Raw genomic sequence first — 8,082 nt, 5'->3', positions numbered from 1 at the left:
CCCCGACCCCTCGGTGCGTGATATCATAAGTGAACGCTCCGTTATTTGATTTTTTAAAGTTTTTAACGCTGCAAGAAAGAGTATTGCGATTACTCCGTGAGTTTCTAATGCAAACTTTTACGTAGAATCCGAATTTCAACAATTTGAAAGTTGATCTTGCTGTTTTTTTTTAGTTTTTTTAAGAAGGAACCGAAGGGGGACTCAGTAGGGTCTTTAAGGGGACTTTGTAGAGGCTGCTTTCAATTCCTTCGGTATGCCTGAGATGACACAAAACCTTCTTTGAAAAATCATAGGAGTCCTTAAACTCTTAAACCTATATAGGGATTTTAAGAGCATTCTATGAGGGATTTTTATCAGGAAATCTATACCCCCTCCCCCACATTTCTCCCTTCCTCAACGAGTAAGTCACGCTTCCCTCGGAAGGGATACGGCTTGATGGTATGATAAATATTTAAAATATGACAATAAAACATTCGCTTTTTCATAGCGCTATAGTTTAGAGGCGGATCAGATAAGAATACTTTTTTTTCAAAAATCGTTTTAGATGTTAATTTTTTTGTAATTTTTGTTATATTTAATTAAAAAATGTTTGAAACGTAGAGTTTAATGAAGTACAGCCTTTTGAAACATCACAGGTTGAGGTTAACTCATTAAATATCGTGAGAAAGATAAACAGTTCCCGGTAATAAGCGTTGAATAGAGAAAAATTAATATTTTCAGATTTCAGCGTAAAAGTGAAGAATATTCTATTATTTTGAATGCGCGATTTTTCTATCTGTCTAAAACGTAATTATAAGAATAGGATATCTCAGAAACTAATTTATTTCTATTTCCATAGTGTCCGCCGCATAGGTTCCTATTCTCCAAAAGAGAACGAGTTTTCAATATATTTAATTCCTTGTAATTGTACCGACAGATAATCTTACAGAGATGTCTTCTATTCCCCAAAAGTGTTCAATTTTTGAGATTATTTAATTCCTTCTAATCAGTTCACAAAATATGTGTAATAAATTGTTTTCATTCCTTCACGTGGAATATAAGTTTTGAACGTTTAATTTAAATCAATTCAAGTCCGCCTCTCTAGTGTTAACATTATTTTAATTCACACATTTAAATAGATTTCTTTTAGGCATTTTTAAGATATTTAAATAAATTATTAAAATATAAAAAAATATAAATTTGAATAGTTTTCGAATTTATAATTTATTGGAAGATTTAATCATGAAAAATAGGTTAAATAAATGCTTTTTTTAAATTTTACTAAGTCGATTGAGAGGAATAGGATTTGCACTTTTTCTGTTTCCGTTGGGGGATTTCTAGACGGAGGAAAAATCGCATTTTCATAGGAATACAAATTCTTAATTTTTCTGAATCCAACGATTATTACCTGGTTGTTATAATTGTTATAATTTAAAAATTCTTAAGAATTTTAAAATGTCAAAGACATTTTTGACAGAATTGGCAGAATGCCAAGCCCTATAAATTGATCTTTTTTAACACGCGGTGGTATTTAGTAGATAAAATTCGATTAAACGTTTCATGTTTATAGCTATCTTCCTACAATAATTTTCATCTTTAAAATTTTTTAAATTTCTCGTTTATGAGTAAGTTTTTTAAAAATATGTTCAGAAATAAATCTGATCATTTTGACAAGATGAATCAATTAAAGAAACTTTTTAATTTGTTTGACACTTATAAGAGAAAAATGTTCCAATTTCAAAATACACCAATATTTTAAAAATCAAATTTTTACGCCGGGATGAAATGAATTTATTGAACTATATAAAAACCTACTATGATCCATGGACAATAAACCATACACAAAGAACTATAAGCAATAATGAATCATAAAAGCAATAAATAATTAAAAACGCGCAGGCGAAATCGCTTTTCCCATTTCCCTCAGTCTTCTTTTACGATTGAAAATCCTGTTCTCCATCATTTTAATTTTCAATCATTATATTATATTAATAATCTACATTTATATGCTTTTTCGTTTTTACGCGTTTTCCGTTTAAAACCTAAAAACCGAATGCACTTTTTTATTCATTTATAATATAAGGCCATAAAATAATTTCAGTATGGGAGAATTTATAAGTCACCAATACCGAATACAGCAAACACATAAACACATGCATACATACATGCATACATACATACATACATAATTAAAAGTTTGTGAACAAATGAAAATTAGTGTTTTGTTTTACAAATGCCTAAATAATGTTGGTACATTATTATTTTTTATTTTAGGCCTTTAACAAATGAATTCGAAGAAATAGCGTGACGTATTTTTTGAAGGGATTCTATAATAATGAAAAGTTTAATATTATCTGTTTTTTCAGCAAACAATATATTTTGATTTGCGTTCCATCATCACATTACCTTTAATTTATGATTAGCTTCAATTGGAATTGATAAGATTATAATATGAAACTCCAAACTGAAGCTGAAGCATAAGCTGCGGCCAACTAAATAGTATAGTGTGTTGAAACTGCTGAAGTAAATTACAGGTGTTTCTACATGCATCGGAAGCACACGCTTTGGGATCAAGTTGAATCCGAAACATACCTGGAAAGCTTCAGAATTGTCCGCGTGGCGCGCTAAGCCGTAACTGGCCGTAACATTCGAGCATTCGAGAGAACGAACGGCATATTCGCAATGATTTTTCGCTTAATTTTTTAGTGAATTCCAATGTTACTGTGATTTCTAGTGGATTTTAGTGCGGTAGTGGTGTTGTGAAACTAAGTGGGGCTTAAAGTTTATTTTGGAAGCGATAAAGTTCGAATACGAAACCGCAAACCCCCGTTCTGTAGGCGTTGCTGTCACTTGGCTTCCTCCGGTCCTGATCGTTTTTCCTAGATTTCCCGTAATTAACGAGTGAAATGTCGCTTGTCCCGAGGCTACTTTCAAATGCCGACACGAATCATCGAATCCTCAGTATATGACGATCCAAAGAAACCTAGGAAAACGATCATCGCACCTAGATGTTTCATCATTGTAACCACTTTTAACACTAATAGGAAGTATCGCAACGGGCCTCGTCGCCGAGGATTGAAGACACTTCAGAAGGGATCCCAATTTTTTAAAGTAACATTAACATTAACACTTGTTACATTTGTTATACCTGCTGTTTGTTTTAAAGTGATTGAAACTTACTGCACCATGCAACTATACTTTTGTATTGTAACTTAACCTATATCTTTAATTGTTTGAAATTTCCATCCTATTGATCTTATTGCTTTATTTATATTTGTTTTTTACTGATACCGTTTTAATGCGTCTTACTTTTTGTTGTTGCTATTTTAATCAATCTTAATAGTTTCACGATGCTCTAGAATCATAACAACAAAAACAACGCTAATTTTACAAAAAAATATATGACAGGAAGCGTGTTATTTTTGCGCAAAAATGACAGTGAGAAAATTGCAGTCTCATTCTTCTACTATTATTTTCCTATAGTTTTCCATTTGGTCGCGAAAAATCCTTGGAAATATGTTTTCGTGACAGACGTCAGATGTTATTTCTACAGTGCCGTATTTACACCAAAGACAAAAAATGTATGGCCTGGGGTGGAAAATTTTTAGGCACGGCACGATGGCAAAAAATTATTTTTATTATTATAGAACACGCCTGTTTTCACTTGTATGGCCGTTTCCACTTTTCAACTCTGCAGTCAAAAACTTGATTAAGCATTTTCATTTCATCGCCAGCGAACTTCACGTTCACCTTGTCGATTTAATAATTCTTAAAACATAAAAAAATAATTTGCAAACACGGTTATATGGAAAAAATTAGTTTTTACAAAGATATTAACAAAATAAAGCAAAATTGAACCAAATCCCATGAATTTGGTCCACTTTTTCCCCTCTGCGCTTAAAGAAGTTAATACCTAATTAGGTATTTTCATTTAACCACCACCCAACTTTACTTCATTAAGTGCTGGGGGGAAAACAATGGAGAAAGTGCATGGGATATTAGGTACATTTTGGCCTATTTTGTTAATATCTTTGTAAAAACTCATTTTTCTGTATAAGTGTATTTGACAATTAGTTTTTTTTTTAAAAGAAATATTTAATGAAATCATAAAACTATAATACTAATAATTTACTTCGAAAAAAAAACTTTTGCGTCGTGCATTTTATGCCATTTTTTTCCCGCTTATCGCTGGACGAAGTGAAGTTAGCTGACGATGATTTGAAAATGCCTGATTAGGTATTAGGTATTTTAATTTCAATTAATAGCTAACTTCACTTCGTATATTGCTGAGGGGAAAACAAGGGACCAAATGTATGGGATTCAGTTCATTTTTTACCTATTTTGCTGATATCTTCGTAAAAGCTATTTTTTTCTGTATAAGTGTAGTTGAAAAATAGTTTTTATATTTTAATTACTATTCAATGAAATAATAAAATTATAATTATTATTATTAATTACAAAGATATTACAGAAATAAAGTCTTGTTCCATGCATTTGATCCATTGTTTTCCCCTCAGCTTTTGACAAAGTGAAGTTAGCTGATGGTTGAAGTGAAAATACCTCATTTTCACTTCAACCACTGGCTAACTTTACTTCGTTGAATGCTGTGGGGGGAAACAATGAACCAAGTGCATGGTAAAAAACTTTACTTTTGTAATATCTTCGTAATGAATAATAATGGTTATCATTTTATTATTTCATTAAATAGGCTCTTAACATGAAAAATATTTTTCAATCACACTTATACAGAAAAAATTAGTTTTTACGAACATATGAGCAAAATAGAGTAAAAATTAACCGATTACCATGCACTTGGTCCATTGTTTTCCCCTCAGTCTTAAACGAAGTAAAGTTAGCTGCTGGTTGCAGTGAAAATACCTAATTAAAGAAAAATGAAAAAAGGCGGTAAATTTGAGGGCGACCTGAGACCTAAATTCGGCTCTGTGCTGCTAGGGCTTAAACATCCTTATCAACATCGTTAATTCTTTAGTAATGCAATAAAGTCGGGGCTGAACTTTTGAACACGCAATCTCAAATTTTTGACTTAGCACTGAAATTTGAAACTTTTTATGAGTTTTTGTAGAATATTCGGCCAGTTGAACAAATCCTTGTTCGAAAATGAACATTTGGTTAGGTTTCAGAATAGGGGCGTCACCCGTCACCTCTATTTTGGCTGGAAAAAATTTTGTTTGGCAGCAAACTATGAGAATCTTTAATTGAACGATAAATGAATCGATTTGAAGAGGCGAAAATTTTAAATTATTGTTACTTTTGTTACTATGATGTCTGAAATATGGGTCCTGCACGATGTATTGTAATGATCATATTTAACGAGAAGTTGGAAATGGGTAGTGATTTGACCAACATTATTTTTTTTACTAGTCATAGGGGTGCCTTCCCGCCCCTACAAAACGTTGAAAAAGGGTACGGGTTTGACAAAATTATTTTTGTGACACTTTCGGGATATAAGTATAATGTCTCAAGGTAGAACATAGATTAAAGTATGATTTCCCATCCAAGCCAGTGTTGGGTAAGTTACTTTTTTGAGTAACTAATTACAGTTACGTTACTTAGCAAAAAAATTAAACTAACTTGTAACTTAGTTACGATTTTTGCAGTAACTTGAAACGTTAATTTTAGTTACTTTTAAGTTACTTTCGCGTTTCACCTATTTACTTGAAAATTCGTATTTTTTGGTTGAATGCGACTGTAATTCATTTCAAATTAAAGTTCTTTTTTAAACTTCAACCGTTTGTACAAAATTCAACTACTTTATTTGGTTCAAAAGTAACTGTTTTGGTTAAAAATTCATATTTTTAGTTTGAAAATGCTACTATTTTGTAAAAAATTTGTCTTCTCGGCTTGAAAATGAAACAATTCAATTGATATTTTTCTTTCTTGTTTCAAAATTCGACTTTTGCGTTTCGAAATTTATCTCGTTTGGTAAAAAAAAAATCGAATTCGGTTAAAATATGATTAAATATTATATTTTTCGTTGAGAATTTATCTATTTTGATTGAAAATTCGTGCATTTCGTTAACAATTTAACTGTTTGATTCTTTTGAAAAGTAAGTTTTTTTTGTTAAAAATTCATATCGTCGGTTTGGAAATTGAATTGTTTTGTAGAAAATTAATCTTTTTGATTTGAAAATTCAACAACGTAGTGGACATTTTTTAATTCCTTGTTTCAAAATTATGCTTTCTTGTTGATGATTCAGCTATTTTATTGAAATTTCGTTGTTTTTTACATTCTCACTCAGGAGAGTGTAATGTAATCGTCCAAATTTTCGATCTCTGGTTTTTGACGGATCTTTACGTTTCGGCACGAACAAAATCCGAAAATCATAAAATTTTGTTGGTGTCTGTATGTATATCTGTATGTCTATATATCTGTATGTCTATATGTCTCTCTGTGTGTATGGTTACCTGAATGTTGTAGCCACACTAACTTTTGAAGGATTTGTCCAATCGAGTCCGCATTTGATACACTTTTGAAGGTCCCCAAAATGAAGGTTAAGTTCGTTAATCAGATATTTCGAACCAAAATTTAAAAATTGAGAACATTTTCAAAATTTTGACATTTTTTTGTTGTTGAAATTTTATAAATTTTTGTCAAAGTTTCTTATAGATGGGTAAAAGGCTTGCAAATTATCTAAATAAATTTTTTTATTTTGATGAAAATTAGAAAAGTTATATACTTTTCAAAAATTTGAAAATTTTCAAAAAATAGAAAAAATTATGTTTTTTATAGATTCAAAAATTTCATTCAAAATTTTCACTTGATACCAAATACATTTCAAAACTATTCTAGCCGAATTTTTCGATTAGCCCACAATTAAAATAATTATAATATTTTCAAAATTTCCCAATTTTTTTTCTTCAAATTATAGAAATTTTTGTCAGAGTTTCTTATAGATGGGTAAAATAATTGCAAATTATCCAAATAAAATATTTAATTTTTATGAAAATTAGAAAAGTTATAAACTTTCAAAAATTTGAAAATTTTCAAAAAATAAAATTTTTTTTTTCATAGATCTAAAAATTTCATTCAATATTTTCACTGGATACCAAATATATTTCAAAACTATTCGATCTGAATTTTTCGATTAGCCCAAAATTTTAAAAATTAGAGCCTGTGTAACCTAATTTTTGAGCGCGAAGCGCGATTATCGCAATGAGAATGTAATCGTCAAGGTCGTAGGTACTTTGAGAATCTTCTTTAATGTCAAATTAAAAAAAAAATTCAGCTTCACTTTATGAGGGGTTTGAATTACAGTATTTGATATAATTTTGTGTGTGTGTGTGTGTGTGTGTGTGTGTGACGCGATCCGAGAAAAGGGACCTACTAGGCAAAAGTGAAATTTTACAGGACGAGCGATTGAGTCTGTGTACAAATGAGGAGGGTAATGCAAAGACCGAGCGCGGAGCGCCAGATAAATATATTATCGAGCGATTCTATAGAGTGCTTAGCTATTTTTCTGAAAATGTTTATTTTAGTTTGGAAATTTATCTTGTTTAGTAGAAAAAATTCTAAAGAGGGTTCAGCTATTTTTTTGAGCAATTGTCTTAGATGATTGAAAATTTGACTACTTGGTTGATATTTATCTACTTTGTTAAAAATTCGTGATTTTAATTGAAAATTCATCTCTTTGGTTGAAAATTGAACTATTTTGTTGTAAATTCGTTTTTTTAAGGTGAAAAATTCAATTATTTTGCTGGACGATTCACCTATTTGTTTGAAAATTCATGTATGTTGTTAAAAATTAGTCCTTTTGGCTAGGAAATTAATTTCTTCCTTTAAACAAATTTCATTTTTTTTGGTTCAAAATAAAACTGTTTGGTTAAAAAATGTGAATGAAAATCTTACTTTAACTAATTCTTATTTCTTTTTAAATTATGTTTTTATGGATTATCATGTTATTGGTGTGGATTTTTAAATTATGAAGTCAAGGAAGTAAAAAAAGTAAAGTTTTAGGAAAGGGGGAGGGTCGGTAAGGCCGATTTTTGGCCTAATTTATTTTTGGACCAAAAATCTGAAAAAATCATGGTAGTATCTTATAAGTATCCCGAGTCGATTGCACGCTAAACGGACTACCCTCCACC

The 8,082-nt window shown here is 30.4% G+C and overlaps 1 protein-coding gene across 1 annotated transcript in view; it reads left to right on the top strand.

The window, feature by feature from the left end:
* The first annotated feature begins 2,610 nt into the window (after window positions 1-2,610).
* LOC117167210 (serine/threonine-protein kinase PAK mbt) overlaps window positions 2,611-8,082 on the top strand; it is a 44,128-nt gene continuing 38,656 nt past the window's right edge. The window contains exon 1 of the mRNA XM_033351962.1: window positions 2,611-3,090. The gene's annotated coding sequence lies outside the window, so the exon portion shown is untranslated. The remainder of the gene's footprint in view (window positions 3,091-8,082) is intronic.

This window comes from Belonocnema kinseyi, chromosome 2 (genome assembly GCF_010883055.1).
Source record: "Belonocnema kinseyi isolate 2016_QV_RU_SX_M_011 chromosome 2, B_treatae_v1, whole genome shotgun sequence".
Taxonomy (NCBI): Eukaryota; Metazoa; Arthropoda; class Insecta; order Hymenoptera; family Cynipidae; genus Belonocnema; species Belonocnema kinseyi.
The sequence above is the reverse complement of the archived record's forward strand: the minus strand, read 5'-3'. Positions and strand labels throughout refer to the sequence as shown.